Source organism: Triturus cristatus, chromosome 4_1 (genome assembly GCF_964204655.1).
Source record: "Triturus cristatus chromosome 4_1, aTriCri1.1, whole genome shotgun sequence".
NCBI lineage: Eukaryota > Metazoa > Chordata > Amphibia > Caudata > Salamandridae > Triturus > Triturus cristatus.
This window is the reverse complement of record NC_140585.1, coordinates 235,588,157-235,615,125: the sequence shown is the minus strand read 5'-3', so window position 1 is coordinate 235,615,125 and position 26,969 is coordinate 235,588,157. Positions and strand designations below refer to the sequence as shown.

Genomic DNA, 26,969 nt, shown 5'->3' with positions numbered 1-26,969 from the left:
ACACTTACCCTACTGTTGCACCCCCTGGAGTTAGAAAAGTAACTTTTACCCCTATACTATCTAATACTTACCTTAAATGCAATTTAATATTATGCGTTGTAATGGTATGCGTTGTAAAGGTAGTATGCGTTGTAATGGAAATGCGTTGTAAAGGTAGTTTTTAAAAATGCGTTGTAGTGTCATGCGTTGTAATGTCATGCGTTGTAATGGATTATGCGTTGTAAAAAATGCGTTGTAAGTGCATGCGTTGTAAAAGTGTGCGTTGTAACGACATACATCCCATATAGACTGCAGGGTCTTTGCCCAACCAGCTCCCCAGCTAGCAAAGACTGATAATTACCCTCATTTCCTTTTTTAAAGTTAATACTGAGGGAGTCTCTATAGCTGCGAAATGTTATTGGAAAAAATATTATTAATGCTGGAAATACACAAGCATATTGTATGATCTGAAGCCAGAGGGGAAGGTGGGGACATCCTGGACTCTGGCATTATTTAATGCAGTTCAGTGTGTTGTCCTGAGCTCGGATAGGCAATGTAAGAGGATGAGGGCACCACTCCATCCTTCCCCAATCATCTGGACTGGTCCCACTTCCAGGAGCATCTCCTCCATTAGGGTGGAGGTGTGTCACCCCACTAAATAAAAATGCTCCAGAGATGAAAAATAAAACAGTAATAAAGTTTTTTTTACTACTCCGTCCCATGCAGAGTGTTAGGGCAGGGCGAGTACATTGCTGCTGAGTGGCAGCAGCAAGGAGGAGTGGTGAGTTTGGCACTTAAGTTTAAAAGGCACATGCCACTTTAGCTGGCAGTCTTGCGCCAGCCAGCCAGACATGCGCACTTTAAACCTCTCCAACCCAGCTGCCTGGTTGAAGAGCAGCAAAACACACAAGATGATGGACGGAATGTTGCACATTGGCAAAACATTCACCCCAGTCATAGATCTGGGTTTAATCCATCGTTATTTTGCTCACCACGCCACCCACAGTGGCAGTTCGGGCTGGACTGTTCCCATGAGGCACAGGGTCAAGACTGATTTGCATATGGCCAGGTCTAAACTGGGGTGGCATGGTGAGCAAAAGAATGATGGATTTAACCCAGATCACTTGACTGGGGGTGAATGTTTTGATTTGTTCTGCATTCCGTCCATCAATAGTTCTTTTTGCATTTGGTTGAAGAGCAAGCACAGGCCTCCAGTGCCTTTGTGTGCACTGAGTGAGCCAGCTGCAGCCAATCCTGGCACTTCTCTCATGCTGGATAACAGCATGAGAGAAGCATCTGGACTGGTTAGGGCCCGTGCTGGATGGCAGAAAAACACCAGAACTGGAGTGAGGACGTGCAGCAAGGTAAGTTAGTTTAATTTTACTTTTAGTTTATTTAATGTACACTAAATCGCCAACATGCATTACATTACCGTTTTAAAGTTAAACATTTTAACGGTAAAACGATAATGTAATGCATGTCGGCATTTTAGTTAAATGTTTATGTTTATGTTTATTGCATGCATGCCTGCACCCACCCATTTGCACCCCCCCCCCCAACCATTTTCAATAGTTGGCAGCCACCACTGCTCACTTCCCCTTTTCCATCACTCTGACTGCACTCAACATGACTGGGTTGGCCATCTCCATGGACTTGCTGAGTCGTTCCTGAGACAGAGTAACTCTGCTTATGCACAGCCCATGATCTCTTCCTATTGCCATCAGCTTGACGGTCCCTCTCTCTTCACTGGTAACATGTTGCCACAGGATGGGCGCAACAGCATTGTAAAAAAAAAAAAAGGTGTAATGAACGCTACTGGTGCCAGCGGAATGACACAGGCACCATTTGCTTAATTTTTTTATTTACCAATCCAAGATAGAGGACGCCACTTGGATCTGTAAATAAAAATAAACTTTCTTTAACATGAAAGCTCCATTTGAAACAAAAAGCATTGACAAAGCCAATGGTCTTGCCTATGCCAGAGCTATTGGCGTTTGCAATGTGTTTTATCCATTATGTACACCAGTGTGTGCCTATAGTTCAGCATGGCTAAAAGTTAGTGGAGTGGGGTAGATTGTGGTAGAGTGGAACAGGGTAGATTGGGGTAGAGTGGAGTGGGGAAGATTGCCTTAGAGGGGAGTGGTGGTAGAGAGGGGTAGAATGGAATGGGGGGGATTGGGGGAGATAGGAGTTTGGTACATTGAAGGGGGTGGAGTGGGGTGGATTGAAGTGGAGTAGATTGGGGTAGACTAAAGTGGGATAGATTGGAGTAGGGTAGATCGTGGTAGATTGGGGTAGAGTGGAGTAGGGTATATTAAGGTAGATTGGAGTGGGACAGATTGGGGAAGAGGAGAGGGGTAAATTGGGGTAGAATGGAGTGAAGTGGGGTCACTGGACTGGAGTCTGGTAGATTGGAGCGGAGTGGAGTGGGGTAGGTTGGGTAGACTATACTAGGGTAGAATGGAATGGAGTGGGAGTATATTGGGGTGATTTGGAGTTAGAGTAGGATAGAGTGGAGTTGAGTAGATTAGGGGAGTAGGGTAGATAGGAGTGGTGTAGTGTGGGGTAGATTGGGATGGGTGAGGTAGATTGGAGTGGGGGAGTGGGGTAGATTGGGGTAGATTGAAGTGAAGTCGATTAGAGTGGGTAGATTGGGGTAAATGTAAGTGTGGTAGATTGGAGTGGGGGAGTAAGATAGATCGAATTGGAGTAGATTGGGGTGCCATGGAGTAGGTTGGGGTGGAGTGGGGAAGATTGTAGTGAAGTGGGGTGGAGTGGGGTAGATTGGAGTGGAGTGGGGTAGATTTGAGTGGAGTGGGGTAGATTGGAGTGAAGTGGGGTGGGGTAGATTTGGTTAGAGAGGAGTGGGATAGATTTGAGTGGAGTGGGGTAGATTGGAGTGAAGCTGAGTGGGGCAGATTTGGGTAGAGTGGTGTGAAGTGTGGTAAAGTGGAGTGGGGTAGATTAGAGTGGAGTGAGAATGATTGGGTGGATTGGAATGTGTTAGAATGGAGTGGATGGGTAGATTGTGGTAGATTGGAGTGGGGTAGATTGTGGTAGATTGGAGTGGGGTTAGAGTGGAGAGGAGCTGGATATATTGCAGTGGAGTGGGTTGGATTGGGGTACATTGGAATTGGGTCGATTGGGGTAGATTGGAGTGGAGTGGGTTAGACTAGGGTAGATTGGAGCAGAGTGGGATAGATTTGAGTGTAGTGCAGTAGATTGGGGTGGAGCGGGATGGACTAGAGTAGGGTGGGGTTGATTGTCTTAGATTGAGTGGAATTTGGTAGATTGGAGTTGAGTGGAGGGCAGTGGAGTGGATTGAGGTAGATTGGAGGGATGTAGATTGAGGCAGAGGGGAGTAGCTTCAGGTAGATTGTAGTGGAGTGGGGTAAATTGGATCGTAGTGTAGTGGATTGGGGTAGATTGCAGTGGAGTGGGGTAGATTAGGTTAGAGCCGAGAACATTGAAGTGGAGTAGGTTCAAGTGGGGAAGAGTGGATTGGGATTGGGTATATTAGGGTGGGGTGGGAAATTGGGGTTTGGTAGATTGGAATGGAGTGGGGTAGACTGGAGTGGAGTGGGGTAGATTGGGGTAGATTGTAGCAAAGTGGACTGGGTAGGGTAGATTGGGGTACTTTGGAGTGGAGTGGGATAGATTGGAGTAGAGTCGGGTAGACTGGAGTGGAGTAGAGTGGAGTGGGGTAAGAGGTGCAGAATAGAGGGGTGTAGAGTGGAGTAGCGTGTTCTGTTGTGGAGTGAGTGGCGCAGATTGTAGTTGCGTGGAGTTGAGTTGCATAGCTTGTCATAGATTGTCTTAGAGAGAGGGGCATAGAGTGGAGTAGCATGTCAAAGAGTGAGGTGGAGTGGCGTAAAATGGAGTGGTGTGGCATAGAGTTGAATGGAGTGGCTTAGTGAGGAGTATGCATGGTGTGGTAGCGAACTGCCATTAAAGACAACACTTTTTTTTTTTTACGGAGTTTTATATAGCGCAAACTTGACCCGGTATCGGGTATCAGAGCATTTTACATAGCACCAGATGCGTTACATGAGGACACATTCATTTTTGTTAGGCACGGGGAGATTAAATGATTTGCCCAGAATCACAGGATGTTCAGCGTCATTGCTGAGATTCGAACCCGGTTCCCCAGATTCAAGGTCAACCGCCCTAGCCGTTAGGCTGACTCCTCTATTACATTTGCACCAAAATATGGTTTTACTGCACATAAACGATGATGTGTGCAAATGTCATCACCTAGTGTATTGATTTATTTTGATAGTGTTCAAATATTTTTTTTCACCAGTCTTCAAAATTACAAAAATGTTTTGCTTCATTTGTGCTAATTCTGATATATTCTGAAACATTAGCACAGTTCATTTTTTTGTGTGCTAGAAAAAACAAACATCTTAGACCCTCTCCTCTTACATGGAAACTCAGCTGGATTGTCACATAAAGTCTCTCAATTTGAAGTCAGAGAAGAAAAGTAAACACCAAACTCCCTCAGAAGAGAGAACTTGACATTTGACCTCTATTTTTGAATGGGCAGCAATTGTGACAAAATAAAAACAAGATGTTAAGGCCTGTTTACAGAAATTGAGTTTGTAGAAGAATACAGTAAATAAGGTGTTGGCAATTGGAGGTATTAACTCAAGTGAGACAGCCTAAAGCAAATAAATCCAGCAACTACAAAATCTGAAAATGTGAGTTACATCCTACAAAGCCAATGATAAGTAATATCAGAATGCATTCCTAGGTCAGCCTTCTGAATGTTTAGCAAACCAGACAGCTGTGCTGTCTGGTATGCTGCAACCTAAAACAAGCATTGGCATAGCCATTAGGTCTCGCCTTTGGGACCTTATAAGTGTTTAGCCATGCAGCACATTATCCTGTTAATAATCCGGCCACACAATTTTACGCCCCAGTAGTTTTTAAGCTTGGAATGCTGTTGTTTGCATTTTTTTTTAAATAGCAAATAACAGGATGCTTTAACATTGTGTTCTAAACTATGGCGCAAGGTAAAATTTAAAGTTTGAGCTGCCAGATATCCACACTTTTAAATAACCCTTTAAAACATGCCACAGCTATTTATTTTCCACTCTGTTGTAGTACAGCTAAGGGCTGGTGGTACAGTGTTACCACAGAATTTGTTCTGTAGCCTCCTGCCTCCGTAAAAGTAGAAGTTCTGCATTACTGTCAGTACTCAAAAGCCCTGAAAACAAGCACTTCTCCTCCACTCTCTAGACATCAGAAACAAGATATAATGCCATCGTCTGGGAGTTTATTGACATTTGTGGTTTGAAACCTGTTAAGTTATAAAAAACACAAAAGCAACTCACCACATCCGATTTGAAACACTTAAAATTGCACCACTGTTTCTGGTGTATAACTACTTAGAAGAGATTGGGAATATTGCCTTGCTTGTACACCTATGAAACCAAATGATATTACAGAGAATGCTGCTTTAAGAGCGCCTGTAAGTGCCTAGTTGATGAAAGAGCTGAGATGAACACTGTAATTTTCAAATATAATTATATGCAGATATCATTAAAAATACACAATGTCCGGTAGTAATACAACCAACCAGGACTTTAAGTGGGATGAAAAAACGGGGGGGGGGGGGGGGTCTCTCAAAGGGGCGTGGCCAATGTAATTGAGGGCGTGGTTTAAAAGCGCATAAGCTAAAAATCTGTGCTTAGCATAGTGTGCCGCCCGACTAGTATTTTGATGCTTCTGTCATTGCATCCCCATATATGATACAATAAGTAACATCATACCTACATTAGTGTAACTCAACCACACCGAGATGTGTAATATTGCAGAGAAACATTCAAACCTCTGCGTTTACAAGTACATGTGCAGAAACAAACTAATGAAAACTCAATCTTGAGGGGTGTCGTGTGAGCTAGAAAGATGGTGCAGCGGAAGAAACTCCTCTGAGTCTAAACGTAAACCACGGTTGCCCGTGTGCCCGTGTACAAGTACCTAAATCAAGTGGAGAGGAAAAAAAACGTGCTTTCTAGGTATTCACCCCACTCTTATAGAATGTAATTACTCAACATTATCGCATACTCTGGAAGCCCAAAGGTGCTGCTACCTGGGATGCGTCCTGAACACGTGAGCTAAGGGGTGAAGAACGAAAAGTTAAGCATGACTGGAATACAGAGCATGTTTGGGAGCATGTGCAAAAGCAAAGTCTCTTACCGAGATTGCCAAATGTGCAGCTGAATCTGCCAAAAAAAGACACACAACAGTTACTTGTGCTGTCGATTAAATCAGTGCCTGCCTGAGTCGTGGAACACGTAGGGAGGTGAAAGACTCACCAGTGATAAGTGCTGTCTCGTGGTGTCTCAGTAAACAAAACGTATTGTGGCACGTCTGCAGTTGTAGTGTGTTCACCCTTCAGGAGCACATTTAGAGGTGTGTCATAATGACATATGGAAGAATGAGCAGACAAGCAGTTGAGAAGGGATAGCGAGAAGCTTTAATAAAACACGTTCAGAAGAGAAAGCGACAGCAAAGCGACGGCAAGACAAGCAGTTGAGAAGGGATAGCGAGGGCAACCAGGCAAATGCAAACAGCTGTTTTCAAGCACTCGTGCTTGTGCTGGCATCCACCTTGCGGGAGCGAGCAGCGGCGCGCGCGCCATCTGTTTTCAATTAGCGTGCGTGCCACTGCTCGCTCCTGCAAGGTAGATGCCAGCACAAGCACGAGTGCTTTTAAAAAGCTGACCAATTTTTAAAGGTCATCTCCTAGAGCAGCACATGTGCGCTCCCTAGGCGAGACCTAAAAAGGACTGCATGTGCTGGGAGGGGAGGACATGAACAGAATAGTGGATGGGGGAGTGGGTGGCGAAGGAGGAGAGCGGGTGGCTGAGGGAGAGAGCAACATGGAGGGATGTGGGGAGAAGTTTACGATTGAGAAAAAATACAGAGCTTAAGTGAATCATGGGAGAGAAGCATGTGAGAAAGCTAAAGTGAGGAACAAGGTGGCAAGGGGACAAGCATACAAGGGAGAGAGTAACATAGATCAAGGGGAACGGGGGAGAAGTACTCTGAGAGTGAGCAGCACACATGTGAGAGAGCAACATGGAGTACATGGCACTTGGTGGAGGGACCAAACAAGGGAGAGCCTGGAAAACACATGCACCGTCATGTAGTGCTTAGTCAAAAAGAAAAAAGTAGTACCCTAAAAGTGATCAGTGGTAAAGAGGAAAAGCTCCAGGGGAGGGACTTCCAAAAGATGGTTAGGAAAGTGATTGAATAGGATGCATAGAAATGAGAGTGAAAGTGAAGACAACCAATGGTAAACAATAGAAGATCTGTACGTTCTTTTTAAGCCTTCAATAGCTCGTTTGCATGTCTGATAGCCTCCACCTAAACACATACAATTGTTGTGTGAAGGAAAAATTCAACTTAAACAGACCAATCTTACAAAACTCCTCAGCTGCAAGAAGCAACTGGAATCAATTACATTTTCTCCTTGACAATTCAGAAGATGTTGGTTTCAGTAACTGGTTAAGTGGATTTTCTTGAGGGAAGTTCCGGATCGAAAGGGTATGTTTCGCTCGAAAGAGTATATTTTATTATTTTTGCTAATTCAATTTTCTTGCTCAGTGAAACGAAAAGCAATATTGTTTGAACACCTGCCATGCAAAACAGAGTGTGCAGACAGTTGCTGCGCTACATTAAGCCCATTAGTACATTAGTATATTACTACATTAAGCTATCTTATTGCTCAGCCATGATTGGCCACAATATGGCACCAGATTGAAACAAAGTGGCACAAGAAAGAATTGTTGCTAGGAGAAAGGTAGAACCCAAAATGAAAAATAGCATTTTGGGTTGGTTTCAGAACATCCTTGCCAAGCAGGCCACCTGTTAGAAAAAGTGCACGTGTAATGAATGATTCTGTGTAGATGTTCCCTTTGGTAAGTTACAACATTAACATATATGACGATGAAAAAATCTTACATGTATGTCCTCTTCAATCAAGTAAACCAGAATTCTTAAGTTTTAGTGATCTTGAAGGAGGGACATTTGTAATAAGGTTGACTGTTTCCTCCTGAGTAACAGCATAAAAATCAAAAGATGAAGGGCATATTTATCACGATTATGTGTCGCCCTTTGTTTCATGCAAAGGCGATGCAAAACCCTGCGTGGACTGGTAAATGTGAAGTAACGGAAGGCAGCGGAAGTCACTGATTTGTGTTACTTTGGTCCTGGGAGGCGTTGGGGCGTGGGTGTTCCCACGCATCCACCCATGGAGTTTGGCACATTCCCAGATTTGCCATTAGTGATAGACTTGTAAAGGCTTCAAAATGCTACGCCTCCCCAGGGGGGGTATAACGAGGAGAAATACGCTTTTTTCTCCATGTTATTTCCTCTTTCTCAGCCACATAGAAAGAGGAAACAAGCATTGAAAATGCAATAGGTTTCACCCTCGTTTAAGGTAAAGCAATTCTGTTTGTAATTAGGTGGCCTTTTAGCTTTGCTTTTATTAGTGTTGTTCAAACTTTCATGTACATAACATGCATATGTATGCATATATGTATATGTGTATGCATGCATTTATATTTGTATTTAAATAGATATGCAGATGTGTATATATATGTTTATATATGTATGTATTTATATATATATATGCATACATATATATAAATGCATATGCATATATATACATATTTATATATATATATGTGTATATGTGTGCGCGTAGAGCGTTAGAGAGAGGTAGAGAGAGGTAGAGGGAGAGAGGTAGAGAGAGCGGTAGAGAGAGGTAGAGTGTTGAGAGTGAGTAGTAGAGAGTGAGTAGTAGAGAGTAGAGAGTTATTAGAGAGTAGAGTAGTAGATAGTAGTAGAGAATGAGTAGTAGAGAGTAGTAGAGTGAGTGGTAGAGAGTAGTAGAGAGAGAGTAGTAGAGTGAGTAGTAGAGAGTAGTAGAGTGAGTAGTAGAGAGTAGTAGAGTGAGTAGTAGAGAGTGAGTAGTAGAGAGAAGTGGAGAGTGAGTAGTAGAGAGTGAGTAGTAGAGAGTGAATAGTAGAGTGAGTAGTAGAGAGTGGTAGAGTAGTAGAGAGTGAGTAGAGAGTAATTGAGGGAGTAGAAGAGAGTAGTAGAGAGTGTAGTAGTGGGTAGTAGAGAGTAGTAGAGAGTGAGTAGTAGGGAGTAGTAGAGAGTGAGGAGTAGAGAGTAGTAGAGAGTGAGTAGTAGAGAGTAGAGAGTAGTAGAGAGTGAGTAGTAGAGAGTAATTAGTTGAGAATGAGTAGTAGAGTGAGAGTAGTAGAGTAGTAGAGAGTGAGTAGTAGAGTAGTAGAGAGTAGTAGAGAGTGAGGAGTAGAGAGTGAGGTGTAGAGAGTAAGTAGTAGAGTAGTAGAGAGTGAGTAGTAGAGAGTGAGTAGTAGAGAGTGAGTAGTAGGGAGTGAGTAGAGAGGAGTAGAGAGGAGTAGAGAGGAGTAGAGAGGAGTAGAGAGTGTAGTAGAGAGTGTAGTAGAGAGTCAGTAGTAGAGAGTAGTAGAGAGTGAGTAGTAGAGAGTAGAGAGTAGTAGAGAGTGAGTAGTAGAGAGTAGAGAGTAGGTGAGACCTAAAAACGTTGTTTGGGTGGGTTAGAGGTAGCCTTGTGTCTTCCCCGGTACAGCCAGCACATATTTGGACTTCAGTTTATTAGCTGTCTAAACACAGCAGCCGGGTGTCATGGCGCTATTCAGACTGACGCAACAAGACGCAGAAGTCAAATCACGCATTGACAGTTGTAGCAGGACAGATTTTAGCAACGTACAATAATTGGTCAATGATAATTACAGAGGTAAAGCAGATGAACAGAAACAGAATAAATAAGAAATACACGTCACTGTCAGCATGGTGTACGTCACTGTCAGCATGGTGTAGACTCAGTTCGGCATCAGCACAACCGGTCTCAACAAAGCAGGTGGTTACACGTGGTGAGGAGAGCACCTTGTGTGTCACTTAGACACGGTTACTTTCACTTTCGAACAGAGACGGGCCTTGCTCTCTCTCTATACGCTGCAGTAAAAGATTGAGAGAACTATAATATCATTGCTTAGATCGCGGTTTCAGGTTTTCTGGGGTGTGTGGCCTCCTTCCTCTACAGTGTGTGTTGGCCTTCAGTCAGGAGAGCAGAAACGTGAACTCAGTCTTTGCCTGGGGAAGTCTGGCCCCCTGAGAGGGATTCCATCCTCCCTCCTCCCCTCTCAGGCCTCCATCCAGATGTGCTGATCTTGTTTTTCCGACTCTGAAGAATTAAAGCTCTGTGTGTAGCACCACTCGCCCCTCCCCCTACCTTACTGCCGCACTGGCTCTCTGAGAGGGGAAAGACACAAAGTAAAAGAAAACACCATGGCAGGAGGCTAAAATAAAGTTCCCGCCTTCCCAGGACCCTTCACTTGGAAGGACAGGAAGCCACACACACAGAGGCAGACAACGGGCATCTCTCCAGGTAAGAACTAACGCGAGTTCGGAACTAAGAAACTGAATATGTCAAAAATGTACACAGGAGACTACAAGTATAAGCTAGAAACAGAAAGGGTGAGAAAAATAGAAAGAGTGTGGGGAGGATGACGGAAATGGAGAAGAGATGAAAAAACGGAGTGGCTGAAGGACTGGAAGGAAGAAACAAGAGACCAGCCCCCTCCGCTGCTAGGCAACCTGCGACGCTGGGCCAATCCCAGTGTTTGCGGTGACGTAGGAGCCCACAGCCGATGTAGCTCCCGGCGGTGGTCTCTTGTCTTTATGGGGCCATATGTTTAAACACATGGCCCCATAGAGATACGAAAACGTTTACAACTGGCGTAAAGAAGGCGAAGGAGTCCAAGTAGGCTGTCCCAAAAAGCCAAAGGGAGGCAACCTAAAACCCTCCTTTTCAATGGGAAGCCAGCGTTTAACATAAACGCTGATGCTACCCAATGAAAATGAGGGGCGCGCCTCGAGTCCCCTTCTCCAAACTAAGCTTGATTACTATAAGTCTCGAGGCGAGGAGCGCATGTGCGCTCCAACGCCAGCCGAGACCTAAAAAGCCTCAGAGGATTGTTTTTGTGCAAGAAAGTGTTTCTTCCTGCCCAAAACAACCCTGCCTACAATGCAGGCACCCGTGCACCATGGTTGGCGCTAGGCAGCAGTTTATGCACCAGCACAGGCAGAGAGCAGGAATGTACCATATTATGTTAAATGCAGCGCATTCCTGCCCTTTCCCTATAATGCCGTGCAGCAAGTTGGCTTTCTGCGATTTGATATCCAAAATGTTTAATGGAATGGTGACAACACCGTTTATGCATTTTACTGGCATATTTTAGAACTCTTTGTTCAACAGGATGTTTCTCTGGATCATCTTGGTTCTTTTAACTATACTTTCATGGGACGGTTTCATTGTTGCCTAAGGGCCAGTTGAGAACCTTGGAGGGCTTTGGAAGATCTCTGGAAGTAAAAAAATAGGTTTTCCTGAATGAGATGCTTCCCTAGTCTAATTTCTTTTCAGGCAAAAAAATTCCTCTGTTATTCGTTTTTCATTGTGTTTAATTGTAGTTTGTCTTGTTATTTTGAGATTCGTTCTTCTGTTTTGTGTTGTATAGATTATGTTACATTTGGAAATCATCATAGTGTGCTTATTATACTTTTTTCCTACAAATTGCACGTTTTTTTAGGGGATCTTTGCAATAGTGACCAGTGACAACTGATCCACTTTAGGCGGATCTTCTGCTCTAAAACATTGCGATTCTTGGGGGAGTGGGACGTAAGTAAAGGATCCAGGCTACTAATGGACTGAAAAAAGGGCGGGGGCTTGTCCCCCTGTTTTCCATGTGTGCTATTCCCCGGAGATGGCATGAAAATGAATTTATACAGAAGAAGGGAACACATTCGGGGGCACATATTTCTGGAACTGTAGCCTCCCAGAGCTCCTCTGTCACCTACAATCACAGCCCCTCACTCTCTGGATGTGACCTCCCACGTGTCACTTTAGTACTAACAATGAATTGTGATGTGTGGCTGCAGTGTGAGATTGAGGTTGTGAGGGGCTATTATGAGTGTGAAGGATGTCTCTTGTATGCTATTGTAATCTTCTTGTGTGGGTGATGCCTTTGGTATATTGTGGTTGGACGCTGGGTCTAGTGTTGTGAAGGATGTCTCTTGTAGGCTATTGCGATCTTCCTGTGTTGGTGATGCCATTGGTATATTGTGGTTGGAGGCTGGGTCTAGTGTTGTGAAGGATGACTCTTGTAGGCTATTGCAATCTTCTTGTGTGGGTGATGCCATCAGGATGTTGTGGTTGGAGGCTGCGTCTAGTGCTGTGAAGGATGTCTATTGTAGGCTATTACAATCTTGCTGTGTGGGTGGTGCCAGTTCTTTCTTGTGGTTGGAGGCTGGGTCTAGTGCTGTGAAGGATGACTCCAGTAGACTATTGTGATCTCTCTGTGTGGGTGGTGCTAGCGGTATGTTGTGGTTTGGGGTTGGGTCTAGTGTTGTGAAGGATGACTCTTGTATGCTATTGTGATCTTCTTGTATGGGTGATGCCAGCTGTATGTTGTGGTTGGAGGCTGCTTCTAGTGCTGTGAAGGATGTCTCTTGTAGGCTATTGCGATCTTCCTGTGTGGGTGGTGCCAGCTCTAACTTGTGGTTGGAGGCTGGATCTCGTGCTGTGAAGGATGACTCCAGTAGATTATTGTGATCTTCCTGTGTGGGTGGTGCCAGCGGTATGCGTGGTTTGGGGTTGGGTCTCGTGCTGTGAAAGATGTCTCTTGTACGCTATTGCAATCTTCCTGTGTGGGTGATGCCAGTGGTATGTTGTGGTTTGAGGCTGGGTCTAGTTCTATGAAGGATGTCTTGTATACCTTCCGATATACCTTGCTGTGGTGACAAGGAGGTATATTTATGTGAGCTACATCTTTGCCCTGATCGGATCCTTGTTAAAGATCTTTCTTGTTACTGCGCTGTAGCTCCTAAGTTCTATCTTTTTTTTTTTTTTTGGATCACTATGAGATACATTCTGGTGCATGTTTGTCGCAGGAGCAGATCCATCTGATCTTCCTCACGCTTCAGGGTTGTTAGCCCCTATTCTTTGGAGCTTTCGGTGTTTGTAATGGTAAGTCTCAGGATGCATGCAGGGAAGTATCACTCTCTTCCCTCCTTAAATTCCAGCACCTCAGCCTTGCCAGTTGTTCTAGGAACATGGGACTCGCTGCTTGGTAAACAGGTCCCACTCCACAGGGTAGTAACATGTATTTACACCAACATAAACTAGCTATTACCCAGCAAGTATATTTTCCAACAGTGTATGTGTCTGGAGCAGGCTGAACATATGCTCTAAGCAAAGCTGTGGCACTACAGACAACAGGGTCTACTAGACTGACTATAAAGCTGACCTAGACCTCACTGTCACATCAGCTCTGTCTTAACTGGACTGCTGGAGGACCCCAGCTCAACAGCCCTCAGTCATACCTGCAGCATAAGTACTTCTCACAGGCCATCAGTGCTCTGGCTTACTTGTAGCTTATGGAGTATTCAAAGCTCATCAAAGCTCTGTCTCACCAGGACCTTCTTGAGTACTCACTGCTCATCAGCGTTCTGGCTTATCTAGAGCAACTTAGGTACTTACAGTGCTATAGCGTTCTGCTCTACCAGGAGCTCCTCTGATACTCACAGCTTCACAACGTTCTTTCTAAACTTGAGCTCCTGGAATACTCACAGCTCAACAGAGTTCTTTCTAACCTGGAGCTCCTGGAATACTCACTGCTCATCAGTGTTATGTCTTATCTGAATCTGAAAGAGTACTGACTGCTCATCAGCTTTCTATCTTACATTGGCTTTGTGGAGTACTCACTGCTCATCAGCATTCTTTCTAACCTGGAGCTCCTGAAATAGTCACTGTTCATCAGTGTTCTTTTTAACCCGGATCTCCTTGAATACTCACTGCTCATCAGTGTGTGTACATTTGAACCCGCAACTCCTGGAATAGTCACTGCTCATCAGTGTTCTGTCTTATGTTGACCTTGTGAAGCACTCACTGCTCATCACCGTTCTTTCTTGCATTGGCCTTGTGGAGTACTCACTGCTCATCAGAGTTCTTTCTTGCATGGGCCTTATGGAGTACTCACTGCTCATCAGAGTTCTTTCTTGCATTGGCCTTGTGGAGTACTCACTGCTCATCAGCGTTCTGTCTTACTTCAAGCTCCTGGAGTAATCACTGCTCATCAACATACTGTCTTATCTGGAAATTAAGGAGAACTCACTGCTCATCAGTGTTCTGCCTTACATTGACCTTGTGGAGTTGTCAGTGTTCACCAGCGTTCTGTCTTACCTGGAGCTCCTCTGGTACTTACAGCTCATCAGTGTTCTGTTTTACCTGGAACTCCTGGGGAACTCGCAGCTCGTCAGTTTTGTCTTATCTGGAGTTCTTCTGGTACATACAGCTCATTAGGGTTCTGTCTTACTGGGAGCCACACAGGTACCTACAGCTCATCAGCATTTTTTCTTACTTGGAGCTCCTCAGGCTCTTATAGATCGTCTGCGTTATGACTGACCTGGATGACCTGATTTCTCCCAGCTCATTAGCATGCGGTCTTGTCTAGTGTATTTGAAGGTCACCAGTGCTCTAGAGCTGGTGCAGTACTCACAACTCATTATCGCTCTATTTTAAGTGTAGTATTTGCAGTTCACCAGCACTCTCTTCACACTGGAGCTCCTTCCACTCATAGCTCATTAGCACTCTGTCTCACCTGCAGTTCATCAGTACTCTCTTCGCACTGGAGCTCCTGTAGTATTCACAGCTCTTTAGCACCCTGTCTTACTTGCAGCATGAGGAGTATCTACAGTTCCCCTGTCCTCCATCTTAATCTGAGCTCTTCCGGTACTCACAACTCATTAACACTTAGTCTTACCTGGAGCATCTGGAATATTTGTAGATCATTAGTTCCTTCTTCTTAACCTGAACTCCTTCGGTACACACAGTTCATTAATACTCTGTCCTACCTGCAGCATCTGGAGTATTGTGGTTCATCAGTCCCTCATCTTAACATGAGCTGCTTCAGCACACACAGGTCATTAGCGCTCTGTCTTACCTGCAGCATCTGGAGTATTTGTAGTCTATCAGTCCCTTCTCTTACCTAAGCTCCTTCAGTACCCATGGTTCATTAATACTCTGTCTTACCTGCAGCATCTGAAGTATTTGTGGTTAATCAGTCCCTTGTCTTAACCTGAGCTCCTCTGGTACTCACAGGATTCAGGGATGTGTTGTGTGCTGCAAGAAACGTCTATTACTGTGTGTGTTACACCATGTGGTGTCTGATGTAGAATGTGACTTGTGTATATATGTATCTATGTATGTATGTGGCAAGGGCGTAACATGGAATAATGGGCCCCCTACATAATGTTATATGGGGCCCCTGAGTCTTCTACTTTTCAAAGATACACATTAACCTTGGGCTGGATGGGGGGGCCCTGAAGGGTTTAGGGCCTGTTAAAGGGCTGGAGGCTCCCCTGCACTGGTGGGGGGTTGCAGGAACCTGACTTGTGCTCCTGGTATGTGGCATTTGTACATCACACACCTAGCAGAAGGCTTCAGGGTACTGTACAGGTTCAAAGGCAAAGATACCATCAATGAGCAATTGGAGAGGTGACTGCGTTCTGAGAGTGGAAATGAAGGGTTCCTGGATCATGACACAGTGTTCTCTAGATTTGGTGACTTAGGTGTGCAAGCAGCGGCTCATGGGTGCTGAGTGGAAGTGGACTGTTCCTGTATCACGACGTAGGATTCTTTAGGTCTGTGACTTAGGTGTGCAAGCCTGGACTTTTCCTGCACCATGACATAGTGTTCTCTAGACTTGGTGACTTAGGTGTGCAAGCCGCGGCTGATGGGTTCTGAGCAGAAGTGGACTCTGTGCATTGTGACATAGTGTTCTTTAGGTCTGTGACAGCAGTGTCAAAGCACTGGCTCTTGGGTGCACAGAGTGGAAATGGATTCTTCCTACGTCATAACATAGTTCTTTAGGTGTGTGACGTAGGTGTGCAAGCAGTGGCAGTGGACTAATACTGCATCATGACATAGTGTTCTTTAGGTCTGTGACTTAGGTGTACAAGCCTGGACTGTTCGTGCACCATGATGTAGAGTTATTTAGGTCTGTGACTTAGGCATGCAAGCTGGGACTGTTACTGCATCGTGACGTAGGGTTCTTTAGGTCTGTGACTTAGGCTTGCAAGCCGGGACCGTTACTGCATTGTGACGTAGGGTTCTTTAGGTCTGTGACTTAGGCGTGCAAGCCGGGACCGTTACTGCAAAGTGACGTAGGGTTCTTTAGGTCTGTGACTTAGGCATGCAAGCCGGGACTGTTACTGCATCGTGACATAGGGTTCTTTAGGTCTGTGACTTAGGAATGCAAGCCGGGACTGTTACTGTATCGTGACGTGGGGTTCTTTAGGTCTGTGACTTAGGCATGCAAGCCGGTACTGTTACTGCATCGTGACGTAGGGTTCTTTAGTTCTGTGACTTAGGCGTGCAAGCCGGGACAGTTACTGCATCGTGACGTAGGGTTAATTAGGTCTGTGACTTAGGCGTGCAAGCCTGGAACGTTACTGCATCGTGACGTAGGGTTCTTTAGGTCTGTGACTTAGGCACGCAAGCCGGGACTGTTACTGCATCGTGACGTAGGGTTCTTTAGGTCTGGGATTTAGGCATGCAAGCCGGGACTGTTACTGCATCGTGACGTGGGGTTCTTTAGGTCTGTGACTTAGGCATGCAAACCGGGACTGTTACTGCATCGTGACGTAGGATTCTTTAGGTCTGTGACTTAGGCACGCAAGCCGGGACTGTTACTGCATCGTGACGTAGGGTTCTTTAGGTCTGTGACTTAGGCACGCAAACAGGGACTGTTACTGCATCGTGACGTAGGGTTCTTTAGGTCTGTGACTTAGGCATGCAAACCGGGACTGTTACTGCATCGTGACGTAGGGTTCTTTAGGTCTGTGACTTAGGCATGCAAACCGGGACTGTTACTGCATCGTGTGTGACCTAGCTCTAGGACACCCCCGCGCCGCACAGCCACCAGCTGCTGCGTGTGCTCTCCCTCCCTGCCTTGACTGCCTCGCTACCAGCGCGTGACCACGCCCCCGGCCCCCGAGCGGCGTGGTCCCTGCTCTCCTAACCTGCCCCTGCTGTTTTTGCCTTGTCATCTGCTTTGTTAAATTGTATTGCCTGTTTTCTTTTTTCTGTATTGTGTATTTCCTTCCTGTTTGCCGCTGTTTTCGCCGCCGTTCACCCTCCCTCCCCGCTTCCCGCCACCACCGCGAAACCCCGCCCCTTTTGCCTTCTGTACCCTCCCCGCTCCCGCCTCCCAGCTGCTCCGCCCCCCCGCGCACTTCGCCATATATGGCGACCGTGCGAACGCGCAGCGTTGACACGCAGCGGGCGCGCCGCTTGTGCGCCGAAGGTGCGCCAAAGGTAAGCCCGTCTGCGCCCGTCCGTGCCTGGCCCGCGCCCAGCGCCCGAACCCCTGGCTCCCGAAGACCCCAGCCCACCCGCCAGACGTACGACGCCGCCACCCTCAACGCACTCAACACCGGCCGAACCCCGGGATGCCACCAAGCCACCCCGAGACACACCCACGGACCCTTCAGCTGCCACGCCTGCAAGTTCACCTGCATCCGGACCTGCCTCACACCAGCACCCGCCAAGTCGAACACCAGCAGCACCCTCCTCAAGTGCATCCTGCTCAACACCCGCTCCGTCCACAGACACGCCATCGAACTCTGGAACCTCCTCGACACCACAGCTCCAGACGTTGCCTTCCTCACGGAGACCTGGATGAACGCCTCTTCAGCTCCCGACATCGCCATCGCCATCCCAGAGGGCTACAAGATCACCCGGAGGGATCGCACCGCCAACCAGATGGGAGGAGGCATCGCCATCATCCACAGGAACACCATCCGTCTCACGACCAGCACCGACAACACCCTGACCACCGCCGAACACCTGCATTTCCAGATCCACACCGACCCGAAGATCACCCTCAGAGGCACCCTGATCTACCGACCTCCGGGACCACGCACCCAATTCAGCGAGGACATCGCCGACTTCGTCAGCCCGCATGCCCTCCCCTCCGCTGACTACATCCTCCTGGGGGACCTCAACTTCCACCTGGAGAACAACAACGACCGCAACACCAGCACCCTGCTCGACAACCTCGCCAATCTTGGACTCAAGCAGCTGGTGTCCACCCCCACCCACCTCGCCGGACACACACTCGACGCAGTCTTCTCATCCAGCACAGACATCGACTTCAGCCACGCCACAGAGCTTCAATGGACGGACCACAGCTGCGTCCACTTCACCTTCAAAAGAACGACGACCCACCACCACCAGCAACAGGCTGCCCGCAGAAGCTGGAACAAGATCACAGCCGACCAGCTAGCCACCTCCCTGAGCCAGCACCCTCCTGCCAGCTCAGCGAACCCCAGCCAGGCCGCCGACAACCTCACGAAGTGGATCAGCAACTGCGCGGACGAGCTCGCCCCGCTGAGGACCCCGCCCAGCAGACCCGGCAGCAAGAAAGCCCCATGGTTCACAGACGAACTCAAGAGCTCCAAGAAGAACTGCCGAGCCCTCGAGAAAGTCTGGAGAAGGGAACCAACACTGGACAACAGGACCACCTTCAAGCTTGCCACCCGGAAGCACCATCAGCTGATCCGCGCCGCCAAGAAAACTGCATTCAAGGACCGGCTGGACAACAACGCACACAACTGCAAGGAACTCTTCAACATCGTGAAAGAGCTTTCCAACCCCAGCGCAGGAAGCAACGACATCACCCCATCGCAAGACCTCTGCAACTCCCTCGCCTCATTCTTCCACAACAAGATCGCGGACATACACAACAGCTTCAACAACCAACCAATGCACACCACGACCGAACAACCACCCCCCACCACCACCCTCCACGCCTGGACTCCGATCAGCACCGAAGACACCACCCGCACGATGAACTCCATCCACTCCGGATCGCCAACCGACCCCTGCCCTCACCACGTCTTCAACAAGGCCGACGCTGTCATCGCACCCCACCTGCGAGACATCATCAACACATCCTTCGACACCGCCACCTTCCCTGAGAGCTGGAAGCACGCCGAACTCAGCGCTCTACTCAAGAAACCCACAGCGGACCCCACCGAACTCAAGAATTACCGCCCCATCTCGCTCCTCCCGTTTCCAGCCAAAGTCATCGAGAAGACCGTCAACAAGCAGCTGGCCGCCTTCCTTGAGACGAATGGATCCCTCGACCCCTCACAGTCTGGCTTCCGAGCCAACCACAGCACCGAGACCGCCCTCATCGCCGCCACCGATGACATCCGAGCCCTGATGGACAACGGAGAAACAGCGGCCCTCATCCTCCTAGACCTCTCCGCTGCATTCAACACTGTCTGCCACCGCACCCTAGTACAGCGCCTCAGCAACGTCGGTATCCAGGAGAAGGCTCTGGAATGGATCATCTCCTTCCTCGACGGAAGAACACAGAGAGTCCGCCTACCACCGTACAAGTCAGAGGCCACCGAAGTTATCTGCGGCGTCCCTCAAGGATCCTCGCTGAGCCCCACCCTCTTCAACGTCTACATGAGCCCCCTCGCGGCCATCGCACGCCAACACAACCTCAGCATAATCTCCTACGCCGACGACACCCAGCTGATCCTCTCCCTGACCAACGACCCCGCCGCCGCCAGAGCCAACCTGCACGAAGGGATGAAAGAGGTAGCCGAGTGGATGACGACCAGCCGCCTGAAACTGAACCCAGACAAGACGGAGGTCCTCATCCTGGGCTCTTCACCCTCCGCCTGGGACGACTCCTGGTGGCCTCCCGCCCTGGGCACCGCACCCAAACCGACAGACCACGCACGCAACCTGGGCTTCATCATGGACTCCTCCCTCTCCATGACCAGGCAAGTCAACAACGTCTCCTCGGCGTGCTTCAACATCCTACGCATGCTACGGAAGATCTTCTGGTGGATCCCCACCGAGACCAGGAAGACCGTCACCCAGGCCCTCGTCACTAGTCGACTGGACTACGGCAACGCCCTCTACGCCGGTACCACCGCCAAGCTCCAGAAGAGACTCCAGCGGATCCAGAACGCCTCAGCCAGACTCATCCTCGACATCCCACGAACCAGCCACATCTCCGGACATCTGAGAGACCTACATTGGCTCCCCGTCAACAAAAGAATCACCTTCCGCCTCCTCACCCACGCACACAAAGCCCTACACGACCAAGGCCCGAGCTACCTCAACAACCGAATCAACTTCTACGCTCCCAAACGCCACCTCCGATCAGCCAACCACGCCCTCGCCGCCGTCCCCCGCATACGAAGAGCGACTACAGGAGGAAGGTCCTTCTCCCACCTGGCCGCCAAGACCTGGAACTCCCTCCCGACCGACCTGCGCCTGACCCAAGACCACCTCTCCTTCAGGAAGAAGCTGAAGACCTGGCTGTTCGAGCAGTAGCGGCACCCCCCTCCCCCCAGCGCCTTGAGACCCTACGGGTAAGTAGTGCGCTCTATAAATGTCTTTGATTGATTGATCGTGACGTAGGGTTCTTTAGGTCTGTGACTTAGGCATGCAAACCGGGACTGTTACTGCATCGTGACGTAGGGTTCTTTAGGTCTGTGACTTAGGCACGCAAACAGGGACTGTTACTGCATCGTGACGTAGGGTTCTTTAGGTCTGTGACTTAGGCACGCAAACAGGGACTGTTACTGCATCGTGACGTAGGGTTCTTTATGTCTGTGACTTAGGCATGCAAACAGGGACTGTTACTGCATCGTGACGTAGGGTTCGTTAGGTCTGTGGCTCAGGCACATTGTGGGCTCTTCATTGAGTTTCCCAGGGGCATGCACCACAAGCCGACAGTGGGACACTTCTCTCTTGTTTGCTGAACCATTAAGCAAGGCTGCCAAGTCTTTCCACCTGCTGTGCCAATCCTGTGACATCATCTGGCACCTCCACCTGGCATCAGCCTGATGTCCTGGCACTAGGACCAGGTTTAACGCCCAGAGACTGAACTTGTGTCCTCTGCTCCGACGGTGACGAAACATGGGATTTACGGGCGATGAAGTCAAAAGGTTTCCTGCTGCGGTGGGTAGGGCGAGCAGACGAGAAAGGAGTGTGTGTCCCCCTGCCAACAGGTGGCGCAACTAGGGCCAGACATCCCCTGGGGGCGGGCATTGTTAGTGAGCGAAGGACCCGTGGTACCTTTGGGTGATTGGAAGTATGCGCATTTAAGAAATTAATATGATTGTCCATTTAGAGCCAGTGTCTGGCTTTCAAGGCAAACAGTGTCAATGAAGCTGTCACCCACGCTTGCTTTATTCTGACGCCAACAAGTCACGTGGGGAGATCTAACCAGTGTCTGGCCCAAAACACAGCAGGTACAGGATGTACCCGGAGAACCGACGTCATCGCGGCTTCCCTTGATTTCTGCTGATCTGAAATACAGATCTCCCGAGAGGACAGGCTGTTTCCACAGCTTTGTCGCTGTTGAAGTGAAAGATACCTATTACATGAGATAGGGATCGGATGACGCCATTTGTTAGGCAGGTCCGCGCGCGCCACAAAGCATGAGGTTATATGCTGTTATGTATATGTTAATATGTACACAGCGTACGAGGTTATGCCTGAACAGGAGAGCTCTATGCAGCGCGCGTGGGCACAGACATAAATACTCCCTGTGATAAGGACCAGCCTTACCTAGATTGTGACAAACCAAGGTAAGCCTGCGGGAGGGAGGCATTGGCATCGCACCCGCAGTGTCCAAGATCACAAGGCACAAGAAGGGAGTGTCTTGTGGCCTGTGCCCAAGACTGCGCACCTGAGCATGCCTGTTACCCAGTTTCAGGTATTTTTATTGACTCTAGATGAGAGTCGGTTAGCTGTTGATGTCATCAGTGAGAAAGACCACAGTAGTGAGTTGTGGGTTGTTGTCGTAGTGTTGTGTCACTACAAACACAGTGCAACAGGAACGTTGTTCTGAAGGAGAATCGTCTGGGCCTTCAAGCCATGAACTATGTGGCTGTGTATCACGTTTTAGTGGTACCTGCATTAAATTGTTATTTTGTGATTCTAAATGATCTAATCTAGTCAATCTGAATTAGACCAGTAGATCAACAAATTCAGCCACAAATTATTATTTCACCTTTACCTGTATCTCTCTCTGAACATGCAGGGGTCAGGCAGCCACTGGGTCTGTGTTCCAAATCATGGCACATAATATTCCGTGAGATCAGTAGGAAGGTATGCATGAGGTATCTCTTTTGGCATCCAATGCGGAAAGCCAAGAACAAATTGTTTGGGACTGAGGGAATACATATTTTATGCCATATTCCTGATAACCCGTTATGGGAAGATGGAGAAGACGAGATAGTCTTTGTGAGCATTTTGGCCCAGAAACCCACATTTCCATTTGAATGATTTATTTTTTCCTAGATCACTTGTTTTAGGTCTGTTTGTACAGTGCTCCATCACCAGGGGGGTATCCTGGCACATGCGCAGGGGCAAGCGGGTCTGGGCAGGTGGGACCTATTGGAGAAGTCATGTCTTCAGCTTTTTACGTAGTTCTAGAATGGAACAGGCACTCTCATGTTAAGTGAGAGCTTGTTACTGGCTTTTGGAGCAATGTAGGAGAAGCAGCAGCGGCCCATCCCCTGCCAAGGTGCGCTCAGCCAATCCATGATTGGCTTAGGGGAGGAAGTCTTACTGCCCGCTTCCTGTTCCTGGAGTCGGAGGCAGGAGAGCAGGAGTAGAGATGCGGGACCCGGTGGCAAGGTAAGTTTGTTCTTTTTTTATTCCCCCGTGCGGCCCCCTACAACTCCCGCGTCCTCCCACTTTGCGCCATGCCAGCCGCCACTGCATAATAACGAAGGGAAGGCAAGCAACAACAAAAGCATTGGGAGAGAGAGCGGAGGTAAGCAACAGCAACAGGAAGGGGGGCGAACAACAATGGGAGGCAGGCAGATGAAAGCAACAACAGGCAGGTGACGAGGAAGCAACAGTGGCTGAAAGCAAGAAGTAAAAAAAAGCGCCTGAATCTGAGCACGTGCAGTGGAGACACCAGTGAATTAATTAATCCCTGGTCCATACTCCTCCGGAGGGGCAACTGCATGAAGAGAAAGTAAAACCAGTATCCGCTAACCAAGAAGAAGCAAGGAAATGAGATCGACGATGAAGCCAACCAATGGTAAATAACGGACCGGCACTTTTTTTTTTTTTTTAAGAAACGAAGGATCTTTCAAGCAATAGCGTATGCATAGTCTCAGGCGTGACCTACAAACAATGTTTTCTGTAGATGCCGGTGGGCGTGGCTTTGAAACCAGTTTAACACATATGAGAAAAGAAACGGCAACGTGTATCCAAGGCCTTGTAGAGTCATGAAACACATTACTCCATTGTCAAACAGACATATTCACTTGTTGCTTTGAGCACATTTTTGGGGTATTAAATACTGAAAACGTTTATACTGTAGATAAGTGGTCCATGTACTCACAGTGAAGGTTCTGTTTCAGGCAACATAAGAATGCTGTGTGGGGGTTCAGTTGAAACCAGGGTACAGAAACCAGCATGTGAATTAGATGGTTCTGTCTGATACCTATATCATGTTTCCAGAAAAATGTAAATACTGAAGACATAAGGCTGCCACACCATTTTGATGAATCTTGTGATCAATATTTCTCGGTGATTTCAGCTACATTTTCCTTGACAAATTGCTTTTTTGATGCCAATCCCTTTCTTCACTCCCTGTGCAGGGGAAACCCTGTCCTGTTCACTCAGCCCCTCAGTCCCCCATTCGGGCCCTGTAATGTGCCTTTTCCTCCATTGTGTTCTCTGCTGTTCACACTCCTTCTCCTCAACCACCATCTGGTCCAGTTTTGCAAAAAAAATTGCCTATGTGAATCTTAGAATTTCTGTCACATTATTCTGTACATCATTTAATTTCTGGCTTTTAGCTTTTTTCCGGTGCAGGGCAGGCCCCAGTAGAGCATGTTGTTCTAATGGCAGGAGACCAATACAACTGTCAGCTTCCCAAATCCATCTGCTGTTTGTGCCCATGGAGGACCACGGCCTCTGACATGTCTCCCATCATCTCACTCTCATTGACAGGCTCCCTGCCTCCCAACCATGCCAGGAGGCCAAGGTGAAAATTCTGGGTTATGATTTGGAGCCACCAACCAGGATTTAAATCAGTGACCGCATGGTTACATTAACAGATACCTGAAGTTAACTAATTAACCAATTGAACTGCATTCCAACACATGGGTCCAAGTGAAGCTCGGGAATGGTACCCACCTTTCAAGGCGCATAACAACAACAAAAGGCCTCAAGCAGGGGTGCGTTTTAGCACCAACTCTCTTCAATCTATACATAGCCGATTTGCCACCAGCTCTAGATGCCTGCAATGCACACACCCCTCGTCTGGGGGGTCGAACCCTGCCCAGCATATCCTATGCAGACGTCGTGGTTCTGATTAGTCACACTAAAGTAGGTCTGCAACACCTTATCAATATATTGCACGGATATGCTGAGGACAGCCTGCTTGAAGTCAACATCGAAAAAACCAAAACATTGACAATAACCAGGAAAAAAAAGTCCTCCTGGTTCTTTGGGAGAAGGGCAATAGCAAACTGTTCTGAATATAAATATCTTGGCGTTATTGTCGACAGGGGCGGCCATTTCTCAAATCACCTTGAGGCCACCAAGAGGAAAGGTATGCTGATTGCAACAACACTCAAACAACTCAAAATCAAATTGTCCGGGCCAACTCTTCTGCCACTACTTCGTGTTGCCCAAGCAAAAATCGAGTCATCAATCACTTACGGTAGCGAAACCTTAAGAGGTACAGACGCAAAACTGCTTGACACCACTATTTCAAAAGCTTATACAGTCCTCCTAAATCTACCATCATACACCTCACAGGCTCAAATCCGGCTAGAATTTGGTTTAACCAAGCAATTACTCGCAAGGCGAGAATCATACATCAAATGCTGGTACAAAATAAAGAACTCGCCTGAAAACACACTGAATCACCAGCTCTGGGAAAACCTGTGTGGCAGCTCCACTGCACTTGCAAAAAAATATTTAGAGGAGTCACTAGCAACGACAGGCCTAAAAGATCTATGGGAAATCTCTCTTCCGAACGCACAATTCAAACGTGTTGTAAATAAGAACATAAAGCGACTCTCCTTTATAGAAGATAAAGCTACCTTTGCTTACAGACGCCACGCATGGATGATACTGAGTTCTTATAAATCGCCCGGGTTACAGGCTTATTTCGGACTGGGTTACTGCAGGAAATCAAAAGAAGCATTTTTAAAATATAGGCTCGGAATCTTACCAGCCATATCCCACTTACAACCCTGGCTGAGAAAGAACTGCGTGTCTACATGTAGGCTGTGTGGCTCAGGGAAAGAAGACATGGAACATCTGATATGCTCCTGCAAAAAGTTAAAAGAGGAAAGAGTAGCTCTCCTGAAAACCACCTTCAACGAACTTAATATACGCACACGGAGACAAGCAGTTATTGCATGCTTCGACCCAAGACTTTTACATCTGAATGGACTGTTGGTAAAATTCCTGAAACTAGTCAAGTATAAACAATCCGAAACAGATGACGGTGCTCAGAGAAACAAGGAATCATGAATATCTTTTAAACTTTTATTCTATAACTACTTCTTCTTTTTAAGATGTTCTTAAATTCAGAAATTGATGAAATGTGTACTTACTATGAATTTTTGTAATGGTTTTAATTAATCAGAAACAATAAATTTTTACTTACTTACTTATTTAATTAACCAACCAAACTGTCCTACCAGAAAAATAAATTACCCAGATATTCATTTAAGTTACAATAATTTTTCATTTGAATTGTGTGCATTATATTTGATATGCTGTTATCTGTAGGTCAAAGGATAACAAAATATTTACAAAATATTGTGTTCTTTTAGCGACATCTCTGACCCTACCTCTACACTGGGCAGCCCCTAGTGCACTCAGGATCACAGTTCCCATACTTTTCTTTATCCACGTCGACAGCTGCCCTCAATAAAGCACACGTGTCATATAGTGTGGTCATGGTAGTGTCCACAGCCCCTTGAATACGGCATATACAACTCACAGGATAGTATTAAGTTGGAACCATTAATATCTATTCAATGTGGTATATTCCCTACACAGTATTTTATCTGAATGAATGTGAATGTACAGATATTTATATAGCGCAAATCACCAACCGGTCTCTAAGCGCTTGCTTAGGGAACCCGTCCTGGTATTCCCCTGTGAGATAACCCAGCAGGGCATCCACAAGGTGAAAGCCAGGCATCCCGCCGCGAGGGGCCATTGTGGAGATTAAGCAAGCTATTGCCCAGAGTCGCAGAGTGTGAACCCATGAATTGAGTATGCACTGGAGCGAGAATTATCGAGTCCATGGACAATTTATGGACTCAAGACCCAGCCGAGCCGGGAATTGAACCCTGGTCCCAGGCTGACCTCTGCTTCCAGGTCTGCCTACTCTAACCAGTGAGCCACACTTCTCCACATCTATCTCTATCTATCCACATCCCCTAGACGTGTATAACCCATTTAGTACAGTATTACTTTGGCAGTGTCCACATCCCACAATCCAACAGGGATATGCAGTTCCTTTTGAAGAAGTTTGGGAAAATGTATATAGGTATGGTTTTTCTAGAGTGGGAACGCTCTCCAATGGAAGCAAGAGCCCTCACTCACACACCCAAATGGGTGTCATGCTTCATCATTGGGCTAGGTCCTGGTCGAGCCTCCGCTGCAATGCCCAACGGGCACCCGCGAAGGGGCTCTTTGCCGGAGATCTTTTAACAGTCCATATCCCCTCAGACAAGGTGTATACCGAGTGACAGGATAGCATCATGAGGGAGATGTCCTCAACCCCTGTTCTGTTCCACTGCACAGACAAACACACAACCAGCAAGGGGTGAGTAGCTACCACA

General features: G+C 47.3%; 1 protein-coding gene across 1 annotated transcript in view; it reads left to right on the top strand.

Moving 5' to 3' along the window:
- SYN3 (synapsin III) overlaps positions 1 to 26,969 on the top strand; it is a 1,380,627-nt gene that overhangs the window by 1,002,185 nt on the left and 351,473 nt on the right. The gene's annotated exons all lie outside the window — the stretch shown is intronic.